General features: G+C 46.5%; 1 protein-coding gene across 5 annotated transcripts in view; it reads left to right on the top strand.

The window, feature by feature from the left end:
- MID1 (midline 1) overlaps window positions 1-14,763 on the top strand; it is a 347,940-nt gene that overhangs the window by 192,374 nt on the left and 140,803 nt on the right. For 2 of the 5 annotated variants that reach the window (XM_059156939.1, XM_059156936.1), the window contains exon 1: window positions 1,425-1,718. The exons of 1 other annotated variant lie outside the window; for it this stretch is intronic. The gene's annotated coding sequence lies outside the window, so the exon portion shown is untranslated. Of the gene's footprint in view, window positions 1-1,421; window positions 1,719-14,763 lie in introns of those variants that run through there. 2 more of the 5 variants (XM_059156941.1, XM_059156940.1) reach the window with 2 other exon arrangements.

Below are 14,763 nucleotides of genomic sequence, written 5' to 3'. Positions count from 1 at the left end.
GGACTGGGGTGGGTATGGACTTCTGGGTCGAGCTATTGGGCTGCTGATTTTTCAGAGAATTGGGCAGAGTTCCTACCTACTGAGCCCATGTAGATGACACTCTAGGAACGGCCCATTCATGATCTGCTAATGTGTTATTTTTGCCCCCGATACAAGAATTTTAAAAATTAGTCTCACAAAGTTGTGGCCTCTTCTTTGGGAAAGAAAATATATCACTGGTGCCACACAAAGTGGTCTTTGCTGGCCTTGCGCTTTTCTGAAATCCAAAGGTAGATCTGCATTGAAATCACACTGGCTCAGAGCTGAATGAAGTTACTGTTTACGTGGAGTTAAGAAAGCTGACTTTGGGAATTCTTTTTAAGTCTGGGTTTAAGTTTAGAGGACGCCAGCTAGGTTTTCTCCCATTCTGCTGAGATGATGGCCAGCTGGTCCCTGCTAGTAAGTTCCCCAGATCAGCTCTGTTGGTATGGTGAGTCGTAGTGAGAGGTAGATACTTACCTTAGAAACGGTCTTCTCAAAAAGAAAGAAAGAAAGAAAGAAAGAAAGAAAGAAAGAAAGAAAGAAAGAAACTGTCTTTTCCACGAAACGTCAGTGTTTCTTTTTTTAAAAAAATATTTTATTTATTTGACAGAAATCACAACTAGGCAGAGAGGCAGGCAGAGAGAGAGGAGGAAGCAGGCTCTCCGCCCAGCAGAGAGCCCGATGTGGGGCTCCATTCCAGGATCCTGGGATCATGACCTGAGCTGAAGGCAGAGGCTTTAACCCACTGAGCCACCCAGGCGCCCCGTTTCTTTTTCTAATAACAGTATTATCTGAAATTATGCCTTGGGCCCTTAACAGATAAAGGTTCTTGGTCTTTTGTTGCGTTTCACCAGATTCGCGTGCAAGTTCCCATCCAGATTTGGTTTTTGTTGTTGTTGTTGTTGTTTGTTTTTAGACTGGCTGGACGATTCATCTATATGGAAATGAAGTGGGCGGGGCCTCCTCCCAAGGTGTTCTGCCTAACAATTAGGTCTCTCTCCTCCCCCACTCCCCCACCCCGGCTACGCCAAAGCAGGACTTCGGGGCCAGATACCCTTTTCAAAAAGATGGTCCGGTCCTGAATGGTGCACTCCCTTGGCTGAAATAATCGTGCGCCTTCCAAAGAATTTCGTGCTTTTGGGGCGCTCCTAAAAGGCCAAGGCTTTGAGGCCCGAAGCTAGTTAGGCAGGCTCTGAGCAGACCCGGAGCAGCGAGATAAGAATAGACCTAACTCATCCTTTACTTTGGGAGCTTTCGCCGTGCTTCCAGCTGCTTCCAGCCATTTAAATCCCGAAAGCTCTGTAATCCTCGCGGAGGCAGCCTTCCTGGCTCCCAGGACCCACCCCTGCCTCCTGATTGGCGGGGCTCCTCCGGGGCCCAAGCCAGCCACCTACGACGTCTCTGAGACCCGATTTGAAATAAGAGCCAGGCGGTCCTCGCTTCCCGGAGCCCGACTTTTCATAGGCTGGGGAAGAAAAGCTTGAGAAACTTGACATTGTCTTGGGCAGAGTGCGTGTAGCAACAGATCAAAGAAAAAGGAAGAAAACGTGCTCTTTGCTGCCTGTGGATCTCACTGAGTTGCTTTTGTCTGGCGGGCTTCTGTTGGGTTTGCTGTTTCCCCTCTGAAGACCGCGGCGTGGGCTTCGAGGCAGCTCGCTCCCTGCCGGATGGGTCATGGAATTCTAAACATGAGGCAGGTAAGCTCGGGGGGCTGCCCGGGCGGGCGGCGAGGGAGGGCGCAGCCTGGGGCCCCCTGCGATGGTGCTCCGGAGAGCTCGCTGGCTTAGCAGATGCCGGTCCGGGTCCGTCCATTGGGCGTGAAGGCGGGGCTGCATTTTCCTAAGGGAACCGAAGAAGCCGATTTTCCGAGCCCCCCCACAACCACTCTTCTACCCCCTCCCCGCTTTGCCTCTAATGGTGATTGGTGATGTCAGCCAGTCATTGTAAAGGGCTTAAAAGCGGTTTGTAGAATATGTAAATCAATTCCAGTTTGCGCTCGCTGGAATGTATTGAGCGGAATCCCTCTCAAGCTTTTAGCCTCTCTCCTACGCTTCGGATTAGAATAAAGATAACTGAATATCCTGAAAAAGAATTACACGGGGCGTCTTATCTCATTTTGGCTTCCCATTCTGAGCACTTAACTGTGTTTATGGCTGAGAAGGCGGAACAAGCCTGAAGTGAGCACAGACAGTCCTTCCAGAAAAATGCAGATTGGTTTTTCTGTTCTAGCACTTTGGAAACCGTGTTGCTTCTGGACGTGAGATGGCAACCCTGAAGCGGGGAGCTAAGAAAGGCTCGGGGTTACTTGAAATGAGTCTTTGAAAGGAATTCTAAACAGGCAGCTTCTTCCGTGGCTTTGGGGCAGAATGATACAATTCCTATCAGCCCAGACAGAGGTTTATAGCTTTACCAGTAAGAAAAGGAAAAGAAAAAAGTGGGTGTGCGCAGCCAAGAAAAGGGTGCGATTTACAACTTATTCAAACTTTGGGAAGACTCTCATGTCAATATGTAAATATCAAGATCACTACTCATAGAAAGGGAAGACAAGATTGGAAAAACATGCTGGGAGACTGGCAAGGGTGGAGAATTACCAGAGGAGCGTTAATCGCTTTTGCCAGCTCCTGATAAATCTGGGTGGGAAAAGTTAGCATCTGCATTACCACCAGAAAACCTCTTCACTTTTTTTTTCCTAAGTGGGTTCAGCACACGCCACCCGGAGCACTTTGGGGGAGGTGATTTGCATAGGAAGCAAACTTTTTCCCTTTGAGGGCCAGGGCGAGGGGTTTAGAACTTTCTGTCCATTTCCTGCCACCTCGGGAGGTGGTGCAGACCGCCCCCCCCCCCCCCCACTCCGCTGCACAGCGGACAGGCGCCAAGACCCTCTGTCGCTTACTCCCTAAGCAAGCACAGTTGGCAAGTTGCAGTGAGTACCGAAAAGCGGATTTAGACAAGCAAGTGCCGTGTGTTTTCAATGAATTGCCCTTGCCTTGCTGAACACTGCCGGGCCGAGGCTGAGCTGCTTTCAGTTCCCCAAACCCACAACCCACCCCATTCTTTTTAACACCGAGCAGTCAGATGGGGTGAGGTAAAGGAGCAAGAAGCCCAAATGGAAAGGATCTAAAAGGAAAAAGAGGGAGTGCAAAACAATTTTGACAAAGGTCCATAGCTGGAACAAAGAAGTCATTTGATCCTGTGCGGGGCCACCTGTCCTCTCCTTACTGGGGTCTGCGCTCAGTTTTCAGAATCCCTGTTCCCACACAGTCCCTGTGGAACGGTGGCACTCCCCGTGCCCGATGCCAAGAGGCATGCTGTCTGGCTTGGCACGATTTCCCCCGTGCCTGGCGCGTCGTGGCATTCGTGTAAATTGGAGTTGAGCCTGGTATTGAAGTTTTAAGGGTATGCATGTAATAACTCCTTTGTCATTTAGTGAATGAGCGACTTTTTAATCCTCTGACTACGTGTGCCTCATCATTTTTTGGCCTGTTCCAAGGGTGGGGTGGAGGAGTGCGATGCTGCCGGGGTGGGCGGACGGAAGGAGAGAAGGGGGAAGTCCTTGCTCCTCCAAAGAATCGGGGGCAGTCCAGCGTTTCCAGCGTCTCACACATTGTTCCGCAGCAGCTGTGGAGGGGCGAGGTGGTGGAGTTTGGTGTGGATAAAGCCTAACTTTATTTGAGTTTCTCTTGGGGCAGACTGCTGCGCCCCTGCCTGGGTAAATCACACCCACCAGCCCGTCGGCCAGCCCAGCCGGGCCACCCCAGCCTGGGAGCCCCAGCCAGATTCGCAGCATTAACTATCCAATAGGTCCGTGTGTCATCAGCTCGGCCATGAAATCCAATCTCTTGGCTGAGGAGTGATCCGTCCCCGGGGCTGCACAGTGTGGAACAATGGTGTGGCAGCGCGGAGACCCCTGCCTCGTCCTAGGTATAGCAGGGAGCCGGGAGTCGCCAGCAGAACGAGAAAGCTGCCTGCCTGGAGATGAGATTCAGAGCGGTTTGGCTTTCTGCCAGGGTGGCAGGAAAAAAAAAAAAAAAAAAACGCATAGAAGGTTAATATTATTTGAGGATTCCTAAGGTCACGCTGCGTGAGAACAAAAGAAAAGTGTAAACCTGATTGGCCTTTATCAGGAAGTAATTTCAAAGCGTGTGCCAATCTTTCTCCGCACTCTGATCCTAAATGGGAAACTTTCCTGAAACTTCCTTGAGAAGGAATTTGCTGTGTTCCCAGGCGAGAAGAAAGGCATGGCCACCTGTTGTGGCGGCCCCAGCTAGAAACAACAGGTTGGCCTGTTCCTTTCTGCAGCTCTCCTCCTCCACACACAGCGCCCGCTCATTGTCCCTGCCCGAGGGAAGAGCAGATGATACTTTCTGGAGCTAGAAAGGAAAAAAAAAACCCCTCCTCCAGACAAAACTGCCCACCAGACCGAGTCCTGATGACTTTCCAAAGCGCTCCAAGAGAAGAAGGCGCACGCTGTGATCTCTGGTGGGCTAAAGCAGATCACCGCCTTTTGCCTTAGAACGTGGAGGGGAAGCAGGAGGTCGCTAGCCTGTGCGGTCGGCACCTGCTCGGTTCTTGCCTGGTGCTGTTACCGTGCTGTTACAGGGAAGCTGCGACTGGCCTGTTCTGCATTCTTCAGATTGGAATTAAAATGCCCAAGGACATCTGGTTTAGTAATGAACATCTTTGTATTCATCTTTCCTAGGAGGATTAGAAAGTCCTTTCCCAACATGATCTATTTATTCTCTGTCACATCCCCAGGAGAGAACGAGGCAGCAGTTTGATCCTCATTGAACAAATGAGGAGGTGAAAGCAGAGAACGGCCAAGTATAAAGATGTGTAGCCGATTAGGAGTGGTTCTGAGGATGAGTCCTACCCACTGCGAAAGGCAGGCTACTGGGGCGCACGGGGGGCTTGGGATTCGAGGTGCTGGAGCTTAAAATGGGACTCGCCTACAGCATCGTTTTTTCTTACGGCTCTGTAAGCATCACGTAGTGTCCCGAGTATGTTTGATGGTTTCCTTCATTTGAAAGTCAAGCCTCTAAAAGTTGAAAAGGCATTTCTGTTCTCATTTGTCCCAACACGGAGATAGAAGGATACTGTAACTAACCAGAATTTAAAATATGTATCTGAGAAATGTTCCCTTTCAACAGCTGTTTCAAGTTTTTGCATGTGGTTTGGAGGTCGGTTTGGAGGTCCCGTGTCTTCAACACCCCGTCGAGATGTTCCTGCCTTCCCGGCTATCTCTCCTTTACAGGGAATGTTAGAATCCTAAGACTTGCTGTCAGATTAAAGATTCTTATTGGTCGTTTTGAAACATTCAGGTTGACTTTTCCTTGCCATTCGTTATGACATGCGTTCATAGTTTGCTTGGCTGTGGACCGCGTAGGCTGTGGGCAAATCCTTTAATTGGTGGGTACATGTTATCCGCAGACATTCCAGTGAGTTTTAAGGCCAAGTGTGTATGTGGATGTCTCCTGGCTTTGATCCCTTGTGTGGTAAATCGACATCCAAGGTAGCTATGGCAACCTGCTCTGCGCGGTGTTTCATGAAAGGGGGGGATTGGGTCAGTGGACAAAGAGTGATTTGTTTGATTAGAAGAAGGTGGGGCTGATCAGGACATTTTTTTAACCCACATGCTCTGAGGACCCCAGTTCATCCAAATCATTCGGATTTTTCTCCGTAGGCAGGAAGAATCCATGGTTCGCCACGACCAAAGTATTTTGCAAATGAAATAGAAATGTTTTTCAGTCAGATGGTGGCTACTTCCAAAAATCAACTTACGAAACGAAAGGGAAAGCCAACGTATGATCAGTATCCCTGTTACACTTAGTATGAATGTTCCCATTTTCAGAACTTGGTGGGGTTTTAAAAAAGAAAGACCGTAGTCCGCTCAGGCGGTGTGCATTTCAGTTAGCCACCTGCAGAGGTCGGGCTTGAAGTGTCGATGATGGAAGTCCTGGCCACCGCGGCTGGGAGCTAGCTGATCTGAGGCTCGGAGAATTGCTCTGCTTACTTGGAACAATTAGTTAGCGATTCTTTAATCTTCTGACCAAAGCCACAATGGAAATGAGTTCATTCAAGGAAGAGAATATCAAGTATGCTGTGATTAAAGAAAGTGCTAGGAAGCCAGGTCAAACAGGAATCTAATCTCCCATTTAGATATGGGACAGTTTTATCAACATGATTCTTTCCGGGTCATTATCAATTCCTTTTATTCCACATGAAATTCATCTGGGGGAGGGGGTTGTTCTAGAAGGTTGATTGCCTAGTTTTATGAGGGACCCTTCGGCATCCACAAGACTCCCCCCTCCACCTCCTGGAGGAAAATATCCCTTTGACATAAATTAGAATGGTTAATGGCCTCCAGAAAGTCAGGTGGTGGTAAAGAGGTCAGTAAATTGAGGCACTGAAAAAAAAAAATGTTTAGAGAGGACTTTCCTAAAATAACACAACACAAAGCAAACACACAAACAAAACTAAGAACTTACCTGCTTTGTGCTATAAGAAAAATTTTGGCTAAAAAAGGCCAAAAAAAAAGGAAGATGAAGGTTTCATATGCAGTCAGCTGTTTATGATGAGTAGAGTACATTATTCAAGGGCATTTGCTGAGTACATACAGAATTAATGTATCCAGTAGTCCGTTCATTTAAGCTACTTTAAATGGTTATTATATGCCTTTTTGAGCTACAGACATGATTTTAATATGATCCCTTGCCCTCCAAGGACTTTTGATCTGATGTATAGCTTATTATTTCTGTAGCTCAATGTAGGTTATAATAATAAGTACATTTATATGCATAAAATAAGTACTTTTATAATATTATAAATAATAAGTATATTATATATAATATACTTATAATAAGTACATTTGTATACTTATAATAAGTGCATTTGTATACTTATAATAAGTGCATTTGTATGGATAAAAATCTGCTTGATAATTTGGTAGCCAAAGCTTTCTTGACCTTAGGAGACTTGACAAATGGTTTGTATTTGTGAAGTTTAGTTAATTTGTAGCCGTATATCATTTGTAGAAAGTTATAAGTTCCTAGTCAAAACACATTTAACATAATTATTAAGTAGTAACTTAACCAGTTTTTATCTTTTTTTAAAGAAGGTCTTTCTATTCTTTTCTTTTTTAAAGGTTTTATTTATTTATTTGACAGACAGAGATCACAAGTAGGCAGAGAGGCAGGCAGAGAGAGGGGAGGAAGCAGGCTCCTCGCTGAGCAGAGAGCCCGATGCGGGGCTCGATCCCAGGACCCTGGGATCACGACCTGAGCCGAAGGCAGAGGCTCAAACCTCTGAGCCACCCAGGCACCCCAGGTCTTTCTTTTCTTTATTTAAGACTGTATTTATTTGATAGCGTGCATGCGAGCATACAAGCAGAGGGAGCACCTGAGGGAGAGGGGGAAGCAGGCTCCCCGCGGAGCAGAGAGACCGATGCGGGGCTCGATTCCAGGACCCTGAGATCATGACCTGAGCCAAAGGCAGACGCTTAACCACTGAGCCACCCAGGCGCCCCCTCACCAATTTTTATCAATAGAGAAAAATAACTCCAAGGCGGTCCCCAGTCCAGGAAGGCTTTGTGCTCTAAGAGTTTGGTTGTTTGAAACCCCGAAGGTTCTCCAGTGAGAAATGATTCCATTTCTAGAACTCGCTGTCTTAAAAAAAATAACCAGTCAGATTCAGTTCTGAGTTTTGAGGGCACGCCGCCATGTTCCACAGGATGGAATGCAGAAGGGGAACGAGTTACCGTACTTTGGCTAATGGGCCCCTCTTCGCAATATTTGAAGTAGGAAAAGTTTAGTTGAGTTTGCAGCTTTCTTTCTACAACCTTCTGATACCTTCTAGCTCCCACTGGGACTCCCTGTCCAAATACAGTGAATTGAGTTTCTGTAAGTGCCCAGTTTCCCTCCTGTCCTACCCCACCGCCAAAACACACTCCTGCTTCATCTAGACAACGGTCTTGGCCAGCCAGGTGTTGGGGGAGAAGCAATATGGTGAGCTAAGGCTCATGCCTTAGCCCTTCGAACCTCAGGATGAATCTTAACTTGGAGAAAGAGTAGGTGATAGAGCCTGGAGCCGCAGAAATCAGGATTGCCCTTTCCGGGACAACGTTTGTGGGCAAGCTCATGGCTTTGGCAGATGGGACTTGCTGGTGTGTCCACCTGTGGGTCCGACCTCTTCACTTGTTCTTTTCTCGGCGTCCTGCCTGAACTTGGGGACTCACTGAGGTCTTTGTGGGTGACAACCAAGAAAGCACAGGGGGCCAAGTGAGGGGAATGATGGTTCTTGTGGGTTTAGGTTGTTTGTAAGGATTCTCTTCGTAAGCTAAACGCTGTCTACTGGATTAGAAGAAATGGAAAGAAAGAAGTGGGAGCTTCCTCTTACCCACACAAGTATTGGGAATGGTGCGTACATTTCCAGTTCATCATTTGCCTGCCTGTCTTGGGACTGAGTTGTTCAAGACCAAGAGTTACAGGCGCCCGGGTGGCTCAGTGGGTTAAGCCTCTGCCTTTGGCTCAGGTCATGATCTCAGGGTCCCGGGATCGAGCCCCCCATCAAGCTCTCTGCTCAGCAGGAAGCCTCCTTCCCCCTTCTCTCTGCCTGACTCTTTGCCTACTTGTGATCATTCTCTTTTGCTGTCAAATAAATAAATAATTTTTTTTAAAAAAAGAAAGAAATCAAGAGTTATATCTTAATTATCTTGAAATCCCCGAGCCCAAGCACAGTGCCTGACACACAAGAAGAACCATTACCTATTTTATGGGTACATGCTACATGAATTTTTAGCAGGAAAGAGCATCTTCCAAGGGCGCATTTTCAAGAGGAAGAAAGGGCGTTAGAAAGATTGGGGAACAGCAAGGACTAAATAGATAGACATCAGAGAAAAATCAAAGGAAGTTGCAGTTGTTTGACCGCCCATGCGGTTGTGTTCTGGGTGAGGACAGGGCGTGGAACCGTGGCAGGCGGCTTAGCTTCTACCCTCCGTCGTGGGGCTACAGAACCAGTTACGAAACGGGATGTGTCCTCCAATAGCGCAAAGCCTAGAAGCAAGGATGGACTCTGCTCCTTGCCCTCATGGAGCCCAACCCGGTGTGTTTGGCCCTTGGCCCATGTGCAGCTGGTTTCTTTTGCCAGGTGAGTGGTATGCCCAAGGTCACTCAGCGACTGGGAGAATGCTTCTGAGAGGAGATGGCAGCCTTCTGCTCCGTTCTATGCATATGGTGGCCACATTTTCTCTACGAGATTCAAGACATATGCTGGACAAAGCATTTTCACTGCTTCTGGGTGTGACAGACTGAGAGTTACAGTTAAAATGATGAAATAGAAGTTTCTGAGACATTTACTGGTTTACGGAGACAGCGGGACGAATACATTTTCAAAGGGCCCATTCAGTAGGCTGTGTTGTCTGTCGCATGTCAAGTGGTGGAGTGTGGCTTCAGTTGTACGTGTTTTGAAGTGGCCTTTCCCCAGATAATTCAGAGGAAGGGAGCTGTGTGTGGACAAGGGCAATCTGTTGAATGCCCTGCTCACTTGCCAATAACTAGATGAATGGCCAGATGAAGAAACAGAGATGGAAGACATCCCCAAATGTTAGAAAACTACATGTTTAGGAGACAGCAAGAGTACTGGTTAAAAGTGTAGCATGTGTGGGTTGAAATTTTCACTCAGAGGGATGCTTTACCCTCCATCAGGGAGCAAAGGTATGAGCAAGTTTACTTCTAGAGCCCGAGTCTTCTTGACTCCCCATCTTACTGCCTTTTGACTATACTACAAGCCATCTGGTAAGATAAAATTTGGATGTTTGGGGGTCACAGTCTAATGTAATGAGCCAATAAATGCCAAGACAGTTCCAGAAGGTCGATGGTTTCTGGTGAGTCAAGAATCAGGAAGGATTGTATCCCCTTTAGGAGCAAATACTGTCCAAAAAATCCAAATGCTCACATAGCCCTATCTTTGGAGTTTGTGCTACTTTTGTCTGCATAGTCTTTGCTGTGATTTTCGATAAGTGTGAACATGGCAGAGAGTAAAAACCTTAAGAGGATTATGTTTATACAGAAGAGAGTTGTGGGAGTGAAGGGAGTCCTTTTCTCTGCGAATTAATCAGGGGTGTTTTCTGGAAATAGTATAGGAGAATGCCATGGAACAAATAGAAGGGCAAGGCAAGCAGAATACAAAAATTGGCTACTCATGGAGGGACTTGGTGGAGGTTTTTTGTTTCAAGAGGATTTCTAGAGGGATAGGATGCTGCCGCCCTTTCTACATCGCTCTGCATGAGAGAAGGAATAGAAATCATGATGACTGAATGAGAGAAATTTCTCAGTGGAGAAGAACGTGATAGGAGACTATTAAATATGAATATTTACTGACCAGTGCGTCTCAGCCTGGAGAAGACACTTGCTGAATATTTTTAACATTTCCCCTTTTTAACATTTTAGCTGTCAGAATGGAATAGTTCACATGTAAACTACATTGTTTTGGTTTAACTAACAAAGAATGATAAGACACGAATCGTTTGTGACAGCACCGAACATTGATAACAGAAGACATTAATGCCTGCAGACACAGCCTACATGGTAAAATTCTGGGAGCAAAAATGCTTATTATGTTAGGCCAACGTGCTTTGACCTAGTTTTGCTTTTCTGCTTGGAAATTATGTCAGCATTAGTTACATCATCCCCGCGGATGAGCAATTTCACATTCTTGTTTATTTCAGCGTCGCTTTATTCGTTTTGTAGATTTAGTTCTGACCTCCAAGAAGCCAAACTAATCTTCATTGACTTGCACTTTCCTTTTGAAATGACTCTTCTGCATGATAAAGAGAGAATTTCGTGTATTAGCCAAACAACCCAAGATGCTTTCTTCAAAGACACTCCTTTCTCCTTGATCGGGAGCCACTGCCCTCTCCAAAGGCCAGGCAGTTTTCTGCTGATGAGAATTAGTCTCCCCTTCTTTGTTGTTTGGGGATGGAATAGATTACTGTGCCTAAGACTGCCATAGTTGAATAACAAAAACTTTGCAGAAAACAAAGCACTCGATAGGACGTTTCCCAGCCCATCATCCTAAAGTTTGCTTTCTTTATCCAGTAGAACTGGTCTGGTGTATTTTTCCTACTTAACATTTTTATGGGATAATTTTCAAAATGAATTATTTCCTCCGTTGATTTCAAACACATTTTTTTTCCCTGCCATTTAATACTTTATATCACTAGGGGAAAGAACCACTTAATTCTTTCATACATTTATGAATTCAAATCTTCAAAGAGTGTGAGTTCTTCCAGTGATCAACTTAAATCAAATTTACAAGTATAATTTGCTACCAAAAGACCTTGAACGGTTTTTGGTGCACATGTTTTGGCATTCCTTATTAACAAGTGTAATCAGGCAAAAGCCCACAAGAATATGTATTTGTGGTTCCCCTTCAAAAAGCTACCAACGGATGCTCTTGTTTTCTAATTAAATCCCTTCGTTGTTAGCTCCTTTGCAAATCCTGTCTGAATGCAGAAAATCCAAGAAGGGAGTGTCCCCTTCAAAGCACTACCAAACCAACTGAATTTTAACAAGGTAAACTGCTGATCAGCTGTGGATCATTTAAAGAAGCAGTCTGAAAGTCACTGGCCTAGGCCCAAGTCCTGACTGTGATCCCAGGGTGGGGGCTGGAGGGGGCCCTTTAAACGGTGTTTGAAACCCTCAACTCAGAGTATTAGAGTATCTGTCTTATCCTTATGTTAATTTAAATCCTAGCATCTTGAAGAAAAACTTCGTTAGAGGACTTCTGAGGGCCCTAAGGGGCATAGAAACATTGTCAGGATTCCTGAGCTGCCCAAAGATGGGAAGTACGCTGTCAACTGATAGAGAGATCCTTTTCTTGGGTTTGGTGGCAGACTCCCACCAATTTTTCTGATTCTCGTAGGCAGACCCGACTGTATTTCCCTCATCTTACATAAACCGAGGCCTTTCCCATACACTGCTTGCACCCTTTTATCCCCCGCTTTATCCTGGAGAGCCTTCCATAACCGTGCACAGAGCTTCCCTCCTTTTCTTGAACAACTGTGCTGACTTCCATCTTGACAATGTACCATAATTTATTTGACCCTTCCGTTACTGATCCCATGGGTTATAGCCAGCCTTTTGCTATTAAAGCGCTGTGCCTAGAAAAGCCTTGAACATTGATCAGTTTGTGGGGGGCAGGTGTGTCTATATTCTAAATCCCCAGAAGTGGGATTGCTGGGTCAAAGGGTGCATGCAGTTTCTGATTTTGATGAATAAGTAAAATTGCCTCCCCAGTGTGTGCGAGCTTGCCCGAGAGAGCGAGCGCAGGTGCAACTTCTGCCTTGTCGCCTACTTGACAAGGGAGAAGAGGTGTCGCCGTGTAGCTTTCCCTCTCTCTTCTGGGTGATGGGGAGTGTCTTTGCGTGTACGCAATGTCTGTTCCCAGCCTTCATTTTGAACTGTTCTTGATACTCATTTTTTAGCCCTCTGTCTTTATAATAGCCATTCACTGGAGGGCTGTATCTTGTCGATGGTCCCCGAGTATGTTGGCAATCATCCGAAGTCGCTAGTTCCTCACGGTTTTCTATGAAGGGAAGTAGAGCTAGATTCACGGCAGATCCTCGTGCCGGACTCCAGACTTCTGGGCCCGTGTATCGCTCTGTCTTCTGCTCTCTAGCCGGCAACGTCAAGTGCGTGAGCTTTATGAAACACAAATAACCCCCAAAGTGTTGAAAGCTTGCTACTGCAGCTCTAATTCTGGGAGAATGCTCATGGTGCTAGTAGGTCAGTTTGTTGGAATTACGACCATTTTCCAAGGAAGTAAGAGGTTCCACTCAAGACCTTGGAGACATCTTTGAGACAGTCGTTTCCACTTTCCCTCTGAAATACCAGATGTCGGGGCACATCGATTGTAAGAGCGGTTTTTAAATTTCTGCCCCTTGGGATGGTTCTGTGTCCACCTTCGTGAAGACTGGGGCTTTATGATCAACACCAGCCAGAGGAGAACCGTCGCACGGGTCTGAGGTTTCACCGTATGCTCTTTGTTTTAATAAGGAAAACCCTTTGGTGCTCAGTAAATATGTACAGCATGTTTTTCCATCGTATGGCAATGATCTGGCTACTTGGTCACGATTACACTAGCCTCCCCCGTAAAATGGAAATCGTAGTCACAGTGCGTGTCTTACTGCGTGATGGTGAAGGTTAAGTGAGTTAGTATTTGTCTCTCGCTTAGAATAATACCTCATCCAGAGTAAACACTCTGTGTGTGTTAAATAAGTTAGAGAGGGTGGTTGTCAAGAATTGTGAAGGGGTCTGAGGCTTTGCCCTGTCTGCTAGCGCACAGGTCAGCCTGCCGCTGTTTTCTTGGGTGTCGGCAGAAGACACTGAGACTCTGGGGTCAGAGACAAAGGTCTTTAATCACTCAGGGCACAGCAAGCAGCATGAGCTTCAGGTTCACGTTTGTTCTCCTTGCCAGCCCCAAGTCCCACAGGGTAGCCCAGAGCAGCCCCGCTGGGTGCGGAGCAGGTGGTAGACTTGCCCTGCGGGTGTGGATCCTGAGCTGAGCGAACCCGAATCTCTTAAAATGGACAGTGAGGACAGCTCCCTGTTGCTCTCCGGGGAGACACGGCCTTCATTTTCCAAGACGGCTCCCTAGACAAAAAAGGTAGCCTGAAACAAAGACCCTCGGTGCCTCTGCTCATAAGACGTGTGAGGTGCGAGGAAGGGCTCCACGGAGAATCTCCCCCAGTGCGGTAGTCCAGGGAAGTGTGTTCTCGCACCTTTGCTCCTCGGAACCCGAAGACTTGCGCAGCGATGCGTGGGGTGGAAGGTCCCTGCCATTCCAACAAGAAAAGCTCAGGTGTTTACATCTGTTTTTCTGCTCTTCCAAAAGAGCTCCTGATTAGGACTTCTGATTAGGATTTCATTTGAACAAAAGCATCTTAAAAAAAATTGAGGGGATGCCTGCGTGGCTCAGTGGGTTAAAGCCTCTGCCTTCAGCTCAGGTCATGGTCTCAGGGTCCTGGGATCGAGCCCCGCATCGGGCTCTCTGCTCAGCGAGGAGCCTGCTTCCCTTCCTCTCTCTGCCTGCCTCTCTGCCTTCTTGTGATCTCTGTCTGTCAAGTAAATAAATAAAATCTTTAAAAAAAATTGAAAGCACCAGCTCTCATACAATGATGTTTGGCATCATTTTGACAGGGATGAAACTACTATTTAGTTGAGAGAATCACTCCAGGTGGTCAATTTGGAAGCACAGTCTTGGAGGCCCTGGAGTGAGGACCCCAGTGCGGGATTCTTGCTAAGTTGACTTAGCAGGATTCTCACTAACATTGGGCTGTACAGGCCCAGCAAGGATAGAGGCCAAGGTTGAGGCCTAGTGAAGAGGCAGAGTGCGGGAGGCTGACTAAAGTTTGATTAAAGAAGGAGTCTTTGTCATATACCATAATCCAAGAAAGCATTCTTCTTCATCTGTTTTATTCTTTACAGGGCTTCCGTGATTTTACAGTATTACACACCTTCTCTTTAAAAAAGTACTCTGAACTGAAATTACGGTTATACTCGTGTTCATGTGTTTATGTCCTTCAGGCCAAAACAACATGACTAAGCAGAGGAGTAAATACAAAAGATAGAGTCGGTAAAGGATGTATTTTGGAGGTGCATACGTTTGCCCTTACTGAGAGCTAAGTACTCTAACTTGACCATGACCAACCTACAACTGTGAATGTGGCCATTTGGATGCTCTTGCTTC

The sequence above is a fragment of the Mustela lutreola genome, chromosome X, assembly GCF_030435805.1.
Source record: "Mustela lutreola isolate mMusLut2 chromosome X, mMusLut2.pri, whole genome shotgun sequence".
Lineage (NCBI taxonomy): Eukaryota > Metazoa > Chordata > Mammalia > Carnivora > Mustelidae > Mustela > Mustela lutreola.
Note: the sequence above shows the minus strand (reverse complement) of the source record. Positions and strands in the feature narration are given on the sequence as shown.